The sequence below is a fragment of the Sinohyriopsis cumingii genome, chromosome 3 (assembly GCF_028554795.1).
Source record: "Sinohyriopsis cumingii isolate HCF-2022 chromosome 3, ASM2855479v2, whole genome shotgun sequence".
Classification (NCBI taxonomy): domain Eukaryota; kingdom Metazoa; phylum Mollusca; class Bivalvia; order Unionida; family Unionidae; genus Sinohyriopsis; species Sinohyriopsis cumingii.
In genome coordinates, this window is record NC_142963.1 from 25,101,209 (window position 1) to 25,110,429 (window position 9,221).

Sequence of the window (9,221 nt, forward strand, 5' to 3'; positions counted from 1 at the left end):
TACTAACTCCGATACTAAGGCAACTTCTTTTTCACAGCAGAACAAAATTGTGGACACAAAGTTTATAAATCAGAGGCGTTATTTAGTAAGTTCTAAATAGAACATGGACTACTTCTAGCAGCAGAAGACTATGTTAGTCCTTTGTTCAAACGGATGTTTCCTGATTCCAAACTTGCAGAAAATATGCATGTGCAAGTACAAAATTATCAAATATTGTTAGGTGTTTAGCAGAAGATAATTCACTTAAGTTGCAGAAGCCATGAAAATTGGGTCGTTTAGTATTGGAACAGACAGGAGCAGTGATTATGATGACAAAAAGTTGTACCCAGTCTGTGTAAGAGACTTTGACAACGAAAAGGGCAAAGTCAGAGTGCTCTTCTCTTCATTACCAGAATTAACAGTAGATTCCATTTGAGAATAAAGGAGGTGCAGTCTATATTTTGAAAAATGTCTCCATCAGTGTACATATCAGGTTGTCCATGTCATATAATGCACCTAGCTGCAGGAAAGACTGCCGATAAATTAGAAGGAGAACTCCTGAAGTATCAAGTTGGCATTCTACCTGACTGTACTTCATGCGGACAGAGTTGATGTGCAATGGCATCTTATTTCCCAGCTAGAAGACCCAGTAACTGAAAGATATATATTTCCTCTTCTTTGACGGGTTATATAGGAATGTTGGTTCTTTACTGTTCTAATGCTGACTGTGAGAGATTGTTCAGTATTGTTAACAAAAATAAAACTGGAATTTAGATCCAGGCTCTTTAACTCAGCACTTAGTGCTCTACTGGTGTGCAAAACATTCATAGTCTCAGCTGGTACAAAGTATTTTGAAATGCAATATGAGTGTTGCTTTTTAACACTCAAAGTACTATATATATGAAAACTTGACAGCAGAAATTGATGTTAAAAGACCAGAGGGGTAAATGAATCATTTTGTACATATGCTTATTGAATTTTATTGTATTATATGTGGATTGCTCTTTTTCTGCTCGGATTACTCTTTTTGCCCACTTGGCATATACACCCGTTAGTATTTGTTACTTAAGTATGAAATTTCTCAACATTTTTTATAAATAAAGAACGGTAGGTGATAAAAGACTGGACTACTGGGACATACAAGAATCAACATTTAGCACTTAAAGGTGATAAAAAGTTGTGAGACTAGTTACAAGTACAGAACCAACATATAACACTAAATGGGTGATAACATGGTGTGGGATTAATTTGCACAATCAAGAACACACATCTGACACCAAATGGATGAAAAAGGCCATGGGACTAGTGGCAAATATAAGAATCAACATTTAACATCAAAGGGGTGTCGGGGGCCCCGAGTGGTCTAAAGTGCTCTCCGTTACGGATCATTGCCATCTCACCTCTGTCTGCGTGGGTTCGAGTCTTGGATTCGCCCAATGTTGGTATGTGAGAAAGCTTGCCAGTAACTTCTTGTGGGTTGGTGGTTCTTTCCGTGGTTTTCCCATGTTCTTCCTCCACCATTAATACTGGCTGTCATGTATAGTCTATCGTGTGCTGAAAAATGGCGTTAAACCACACAACACCAACACCAAAGGGGTGATACAAGAGCTTAATAACACAAATCGAAATTTAACAGCGAATTGATGATATTTATCAATGTAACTATTAAGTTAATTACATAGAGTTTTGTCCATATATCGATGAACACCAGTTAATTTAATTAGCAATGTCCATGAGCTTCCTCTACTTTGAATGATTTGAAAATTATTAATAAACAGACATTTTATCTTCATGCGGGGAGCATGGGTGCCTGCATATAGGGGCAAGTGGGGTGAACTTGCCCCACCCCTTGATGTCACTTCTAAACATGATTTGGTCTACATGCATAAAACATTATGGCTGACCACTACATGTATGCCCCCACCCCTTCCGAAAATATTTCTGCGGGCACCCCTGGTGGGGAGGAATCTGGTTATACTACCAATGAAGAAAAATGTCATGATTCGTAGAACTGCGTAGCCTGTTTGACAAGTCGATGATAGATACCATTACTTAAGACTTTTTGGTGCCACAGAAAACAGTATATTCAAGCTGAAGAAAATATACACAGATGAAATACTTCATATAATAATAATAATGAGGACTTTGTATAGCAACTAATCTTTAGAAACTCTAAGTGCTTTACAACATTAGACAACATCTATAACATTTTAAAAAAAAACATATAATGATAGTACAGAAAACAAAACCATGAAATTAGAAAACAAAAACATACTGTGAATATTTAAGGTAGGGAACATTATTAGGTCTTGAAGTTTGTTCCTGTTCTTATAAAATCTTCACATACTCAGAAGGTTATATGTTCACCAATATTATGGCTAGTACATGGGACAATGAATGAAATATTTTAAAGTCATATAATTAGAGGGTCTTCAAACAAAGGTCATGTCTCTTGGAGTCAGATGTTTAACAATGTTGGTAAGGTTCTCTATTAAGCAAAGATTGCTTGCATGTTCCTTTTTTCTCAAATATGTTATATGGAACCTAAGTACACAAAATGGAACCTTTTCCGTCACCTTCGGAGTTAAAATATCTGCCCAATTCCACGTAATTTCATTTGACTTTGGTATTTACTTGGCTTGATTTGTATCCACTCATCTTTTGACAAGCATACTTCAGAAGATTTTGTTGATTCTATTTTGCGGTATGGTTTGGAAATGTTGTGTTCCTTCTCCATGATTTCTTTTCCATCAGAGCTACTCCCGTCATCCTCAGTGTTTGCACTTTTACTCAAGTACTTAGATTCTTCTATGATATCCTGTGAACATGAGACGTCAAAATTTGTAACCAGTATATTGTCTGAACTATTATTTAAAAGGCTCACCTCATCTTCATCCTTACATGTTTCATGGTCTTGAACAAATCCTTGTACTACGTAAGCATTTGATCTAAAACATTTCATCTCCTTTACAGGAGCTTTTGCAATCACCTGCACCGGAATCTCCAAATTTCATTTTCTCAGCCAGGGCCGCTTCCTTGTCAGTGATGCTCTGAGTTTCTAAATTATTGCAAAGACCATGATACAATTTGATATCATCTTTCCCATTCTTTTCTGCTAGTACAAACTCGGCACTACTTGTGCGGTCTAAACGTCTTCTTTCATCATTTGTAAAAATATATCCATCTGATGTGAATTTATCCATCTGGATATAATCGGATTTATAATTTCTAAATCCATCCTTGGCATTGTCTTCCACAAAGAACTGTGACACGTCTTGATCTAACCATAGCATCTATTGCATACGAAATGGTCTGAATCTGCTGCATATAATGAATCTTCCAAGTTATCTTTCCTGGCCATGACGGCTTGTTTGTCATAGGTACCCGCCATATTGGAATGACTGTGCTCACGATCATACTGTATGGAGTAATTTTTTCTTATTTTGGAGGTTCTTTCAAACGGGGAAATAAATTTGAGTCTCTTCTGGTATAAACATTGTAATTTCTTTAATGGTAAAATATATACTCGTCCGAATTGTATCTCCTTTGTCTCTGTTGTTTTCGCCTGTCTCTTACAAATGGCTCTGTCATGAATAGGTTTGAAGAAATTTCCAAGCAGCTTGTGAGAAACCAGAATTACCTTCCTTCTGTTGACGGCAGCGCTGCCTATACCAATGTGTTGACACAAAAGTACGGCTAAGGATTCAGTGATTTTGTACAATCCATGAAGATCGCATAGCCGTTCTACAGAAAGGTGATGCAAGCCCTTCTTTAAGAGATTTAAATTGATCTTTGATTTTATCCTCATTGCAAGATTTGGGTTGTACAAATCATCAAAATGTATTAGCTGGCCACATGGATACCTAATAATAATAAAAAAATATACACACATCTTGATAAGTCATGTCATGTGGCGATTTTATCGTGTTTCCATTTTGGACTATTATCTTCGGTTAATTGCTAGTGCCGAATATAGTGAAGAAATCAATATAGGACATCATATATAAATACATCATACATAAATTGATCATATTGATCTCCTTTGATTTCGAACATTTATTCTCTTTTGCAATTTATTGTCTATATTACTGTACAGCCCCATACAAACATGCGTACACACAGATCTACAAACATGTTGCCCTAGATCTAAGATCCATTTTCAGCGTGAAGGTGTTTGTGATGAGTGGTGGACCTAGGTGCTATTTTGTTTTAGGTTTCCTACTATATCATAGAGGATGGGGCACAAAGTTACTCAGTGTTTTCCTCTTAGGTTGCTGAAGGAGATGTGGTGTATGGGGGGCGGCTTTTGGAATGCATATCTAGTATGTTTCAACTTACTAAGTAACCACTTAAAGCAGTTTGGTCAGCGATTTGAGTTGCTTGATAAGCACTTTGAGTGGTTTGTAAAGGTACACCTCTCACTTGCAAGAGGTGTGGGTTGATTGGCGGATTGTACCATCTTTCAAGGTGTCCGCTTTATTCGGTTCTCGTTATCTAGGAGATGATCGCCCTCGGTGTTATCGCCCGGATCGAGTAAACTTATAGGTGGAATAAACAGAGATCTGAGCAGATATAAAGAACAGAATGACACGAGCCCCCGTACGAAAAGAATCAAAATTTAATCAATTACATAAACATTGGTGATAATACAATACATTAGGAAGATACGCTTCTTTGGAATAAATCTTTCACTGAATTTCAAAACAAATATATTTATAAAAATAGCCGATCTGTTTTACTGATAGAATTAGTCATCATACAATCGAGTGAACAATCGAAGTCGTTGCCTTATACAATTGCATAACCTGCTTAGCTCTGGTTCACTCCAATTTCACTGTAGCTGTTCCCTGTCCTTTCGCCCTTTCTTTCCTTTTTCTTTCTTCTATCTACCCTTCCTACTGCTTCGCCTCTCTTCGGTCCTCTTTCTTTGTGTGAGTATGTGGATATGTATGCATGTAGATACACAGCTACTTGATTGCGTCAGTGCGTAGGTACATCTGATGATACGTCGGAAGAGCTATATTAAAATAAACAAAAAGGGACATGTGCTTTAAACGTTTTTCTCTACTTCCGCTAAAATTGTGACCGTTGAACTTTCCGACCTCTGGTCCCTTGGACAATTGTTTTACGAGAGAGAATATCTTTCAAATTCCTCTCAGAGTCCACGTGCTTTTACTTTTACAAAGCTTAGACTAATTAGATTTTTTCGATGTGGCAATATTGAAAACTAGGAAATTTAGTGTGTTAAACACGAGTAGGTAGTGGGGAGGATGCAGTTCAGAAGCAGGCCGTGGCAAAGGCTTAAAGCAGTTAAAGCTGATTTCGTCCCTTTCCTTAGTTTGTTGTTTAAACAAAAAATAAACCCAAAGGCCCTTTTCAGGGCCATCCATTTCTCTCGGAATAAGATAGTATTTCAATTGCCAACATCAATTCAAACTCGAAAAAGCCCTTTTATTAAACCCATATTGTATGTTTCAATGTATGAGTGCGTGAGTGTAGGTTCTTATTCTAAAGTCAAAACCAAGAGACACTTACGCTTTATGCCTGGTTTATTCTGGTACAAATTTTACAATCCAGTTCACAACACAACACTTTAAAAAGGTCTTAGGCTTCGTCTTTGTCTCCACTCTCTGTTTTATAAATTTCTTCACTTTCACAGTTTTGTACTACACTTCTTCCTCACTTTGTCCTCGTCTTCTTTTCTTCTCATGTCTCTCTTTCTGCACGTGTCTGGCTTCTTCCTTGGGGGAGGGTACCTCTTCTTCTTCCTGCCCATAACCCCTCTCTTCTTCTTCTTGCTCCTGTTATTTCTTAGGGCATTCTGAAGACCAATGTCCTTTTTTTGACAATGATAACAGATATCTTGACTTTTGCCTCTTCTAGCACCTGTTTTGCTTTTTTGACGGTCTGGACACTCTGAAGACCAATGCCCTTTCTTCTTACAGATATAGCAAGTATCTTGACTTTTATCTCGAAAGGAGAATGAGTAGTCAGTCGGCTTGTCTGAAGAAAATTTTCTGATGACACCTCGCAAAACTCGGGTCAAAAGTTCGATCTGTGTAGGCTCTTCCATCGTTCTGCTCGGTTTGAGAGTGAAATGAATATTGGAAGGCAGGACACACACCCTTTATATACGCTGGTCTGCCATAGATATAAAGTGACCCATGGTGTTTAACATGTGGTCATTTGACTTTTTGCAGTCAAGATGAAACGATCGCATCAATTCGAGAAGAAAGTAAAAGGCAGAAACGTGATTTATCACCTCGTACAATAGCTGAAGTTTTGGCACAAATTCATTGCCAGTGGTTTTGAAGATGACATGAGTGAACCAGAATCCAGACCCAGCGAGTCTTCACCTAACCAAAGTTCACCACCCTTAGTAAACTCTGAAAAGTACTATCACATTCGAGAGACGGAAAAGCGTTCCTCTAGAAAATTTAGAACCACAGCTTACATCTACACGGTGAGGTTTAAAGATTTCAAGTCCGACGTACCATTGGAGAAAGCAGAAGGGTTCATCGCCGAGATGTGGGATTCTTTGTTAACCACAGTGAAGTGACAATGTCAAGCCAAAGAAGACGATCGCTTGAGACTTTCCATACATCACGACAGTTTAAAGTCCCCTGTTTGGATCGAGTTTAGCAACCCAGCAGAATTGACACCTTCCAAAGTCATCGACAAGATTCAACACGTGCAACAATCCAATGACCAGATGGAAAAGCGACACTGTTTATGGCTCGCGTCTTTCTCCCTCAAGGGACCAGACAACACAGAAAAGTGTTATTGGTGGACGACCTTCGTAGCACCAAAAACAGTCTCATCCAAATTAACAACCCACAAGACCAGATGTGTTTTGCCCGTGCCATCGTGGTGGGACGAACGTATGCCAACAAGACCGACAAGGTAAAATGGAGAAGAGCCTGGAAAACTATCCGACATTCAGACCAAGCCAAACGACGGAATGAAGCAGAACTCATGTTACAGCAATCGGAGTTATCCAATGACACAGTCTGTTGCATTCTTGAAATGCAAATATTGCAAGAGGTCCTAGCTCCGCGCTACACCTTGAAAGTGCACCCACAAGAAGTTCGCGGACCTCTGTTGTTTCGAGGCAGAGATTTTAAGGATGGAAAATACATTCACGTCTATTATCACAATGAACATTTCTATGCCATTACAAGTATCACCGCATTCTCGGGACACAGTTATTACTGTGAGAAATATGACTATGGTATAGCAATCAAGAGCAACACAAGTATTGTGGATCGAAATGCTCAGGATGTTTGGCCTCTCAACCCTGTCTGGACGAAGGACAAGAACGAGTGCATCGCTCTGCTTGTCAGCATACTTTTGTCAGCCTGCCTGTTGCCAACAACATCTGAAGACGCAAGGTTCACAGCAGAAATGTGCTTGTCAACTGCTGTGATTGTGCCCTACGTGTGGCCAAGGCATACTTACCAATAATGCCAAGACACACATATGTTCAGGAAAGAAGCGATGTCACATTTGTCACCAGATCGTGGACTTGGAATGCCAATGCTACATTCAGAAATACCAACCCCAACACGAAGATGATGACCATAACAAGAAAGGCAATTTCATCTTTTTTGATTTCGAATGCATGCAAGAGACCGGCATTCACATTGCTAATTTCTGCGTGGCTCATCGAGCGTGCGAGAAGTGCATCCAAGAACCTATCTTTAGTCATTGCCTTCACTGCAGCAAGATTCCTGGAGGACGTGAGAAAATATTTCGGGGGCCGAACACGTTAGCCGAATTCGCTAAATGGATCTTAACCCCATCTACGAGACGTGGAGCCAATAGGACATCGAACGTTACGAAATTGTCATCACCATGCCACAGTCATGGCTCACAATTTCGCAGGATACGATGGACAGTTTCTTCTCAGATACTGTACGGAACAAAGCACCGCACGTCCTAAAATCACTTTGAACGGAGCCAAAATCATTTCCATGCAAGTGGGACAAGTACAGTTTAAAGATGCGATGAGCTATTTGGCCATGCCTTTGAGCCAAATGCCAAAACATTCGGAATGACAGAAATGGCCAAAGGCTACTTTCCACACTTTTTCAATACCGAAGCCAATCAACACGCCATTCTACTCCATTTGCCTGAGGCTCACGATTACAACCCCGACAACATGCGTACTGAACAACGAGAAGCTTTCTACGCTTGGTACTAGACTCACGCCTCATTCTCCTTCGACTTTCAAGGAAGAAGTGTTAAAGTATTGTCATTCCAACGTGGATATTTTACGGCGTTCCTGTGGAAAATTTCGAGAACAGTTCAAGGAACACGGAGGGGTCAATCCTTTGAAAGAAGCCTGCACCATTGCCAAAGCGTGTTCCTTAGTGGACCGCCAACGATTCATGCCTGACAACACCCTGGCTGTCATCAGCCCCAAAACGACCAACTTTGTCAAACGTCAATACTCTTGTCAAAGCCCTACGCAGGTTATATTACTTGTGCGACAAGGAAGACAAATGGATTCAGCACGCCCGCAACGGTTTGGGCAAAAAGACCATTGGAACGTATTCAGTAGATGATTGGGACTTAGAAAACCCCAAGATCGTGTACGAGTTTAACGGTTGCTTATTTCACGAATGTCCCGTCTGTTACCCTGAACGTGGCACTAAAAATCAGTTTTTACAACGAACCTTGGAAGACTCATACCAGGACACTTGTCAGCGATGCTTGAAGTTAGAACAGCAAGGATACCAGGTGGTGGAAATGTGGGAACATGAGTACGATCACCGTTTGAAAACCGATCCCGAGTTTAAACGCATCGTAGAAAGTTACAAGTTGATGGACCCCCTGAACCCCAGGGATAGTTTTTACGGAGGACGGACAAATGTCACCTGTTTGCTGTACCACGCTAATGAAGAGAAAGGAGAAGAAATCAAATACTTGGACGTGTGTTCACTGTATCCCTACGTTTGCAAATATTGTCGCTTTCCTGCAGGGCACTCACAATTGCTGACGGAACGCATTGACCTGGACCAATTTGGCCAATACGAAAGCTTGATCAAGTGCAAAGTTTTGCCTCCCACTGACTTGTACCATCCCGTGTTACCCCACCATTGCCAAGGAAAACTGATGTTTCCCTTGTGCCGAAACGTGTAATCAAGACCAGCCTTGTCAGCACACCCAGGAAGAACGTGCCTTGACGGGAACGTGGGTCAGCGTGGAATTGTTCAAAGCTATGGACATGGGATACCAGC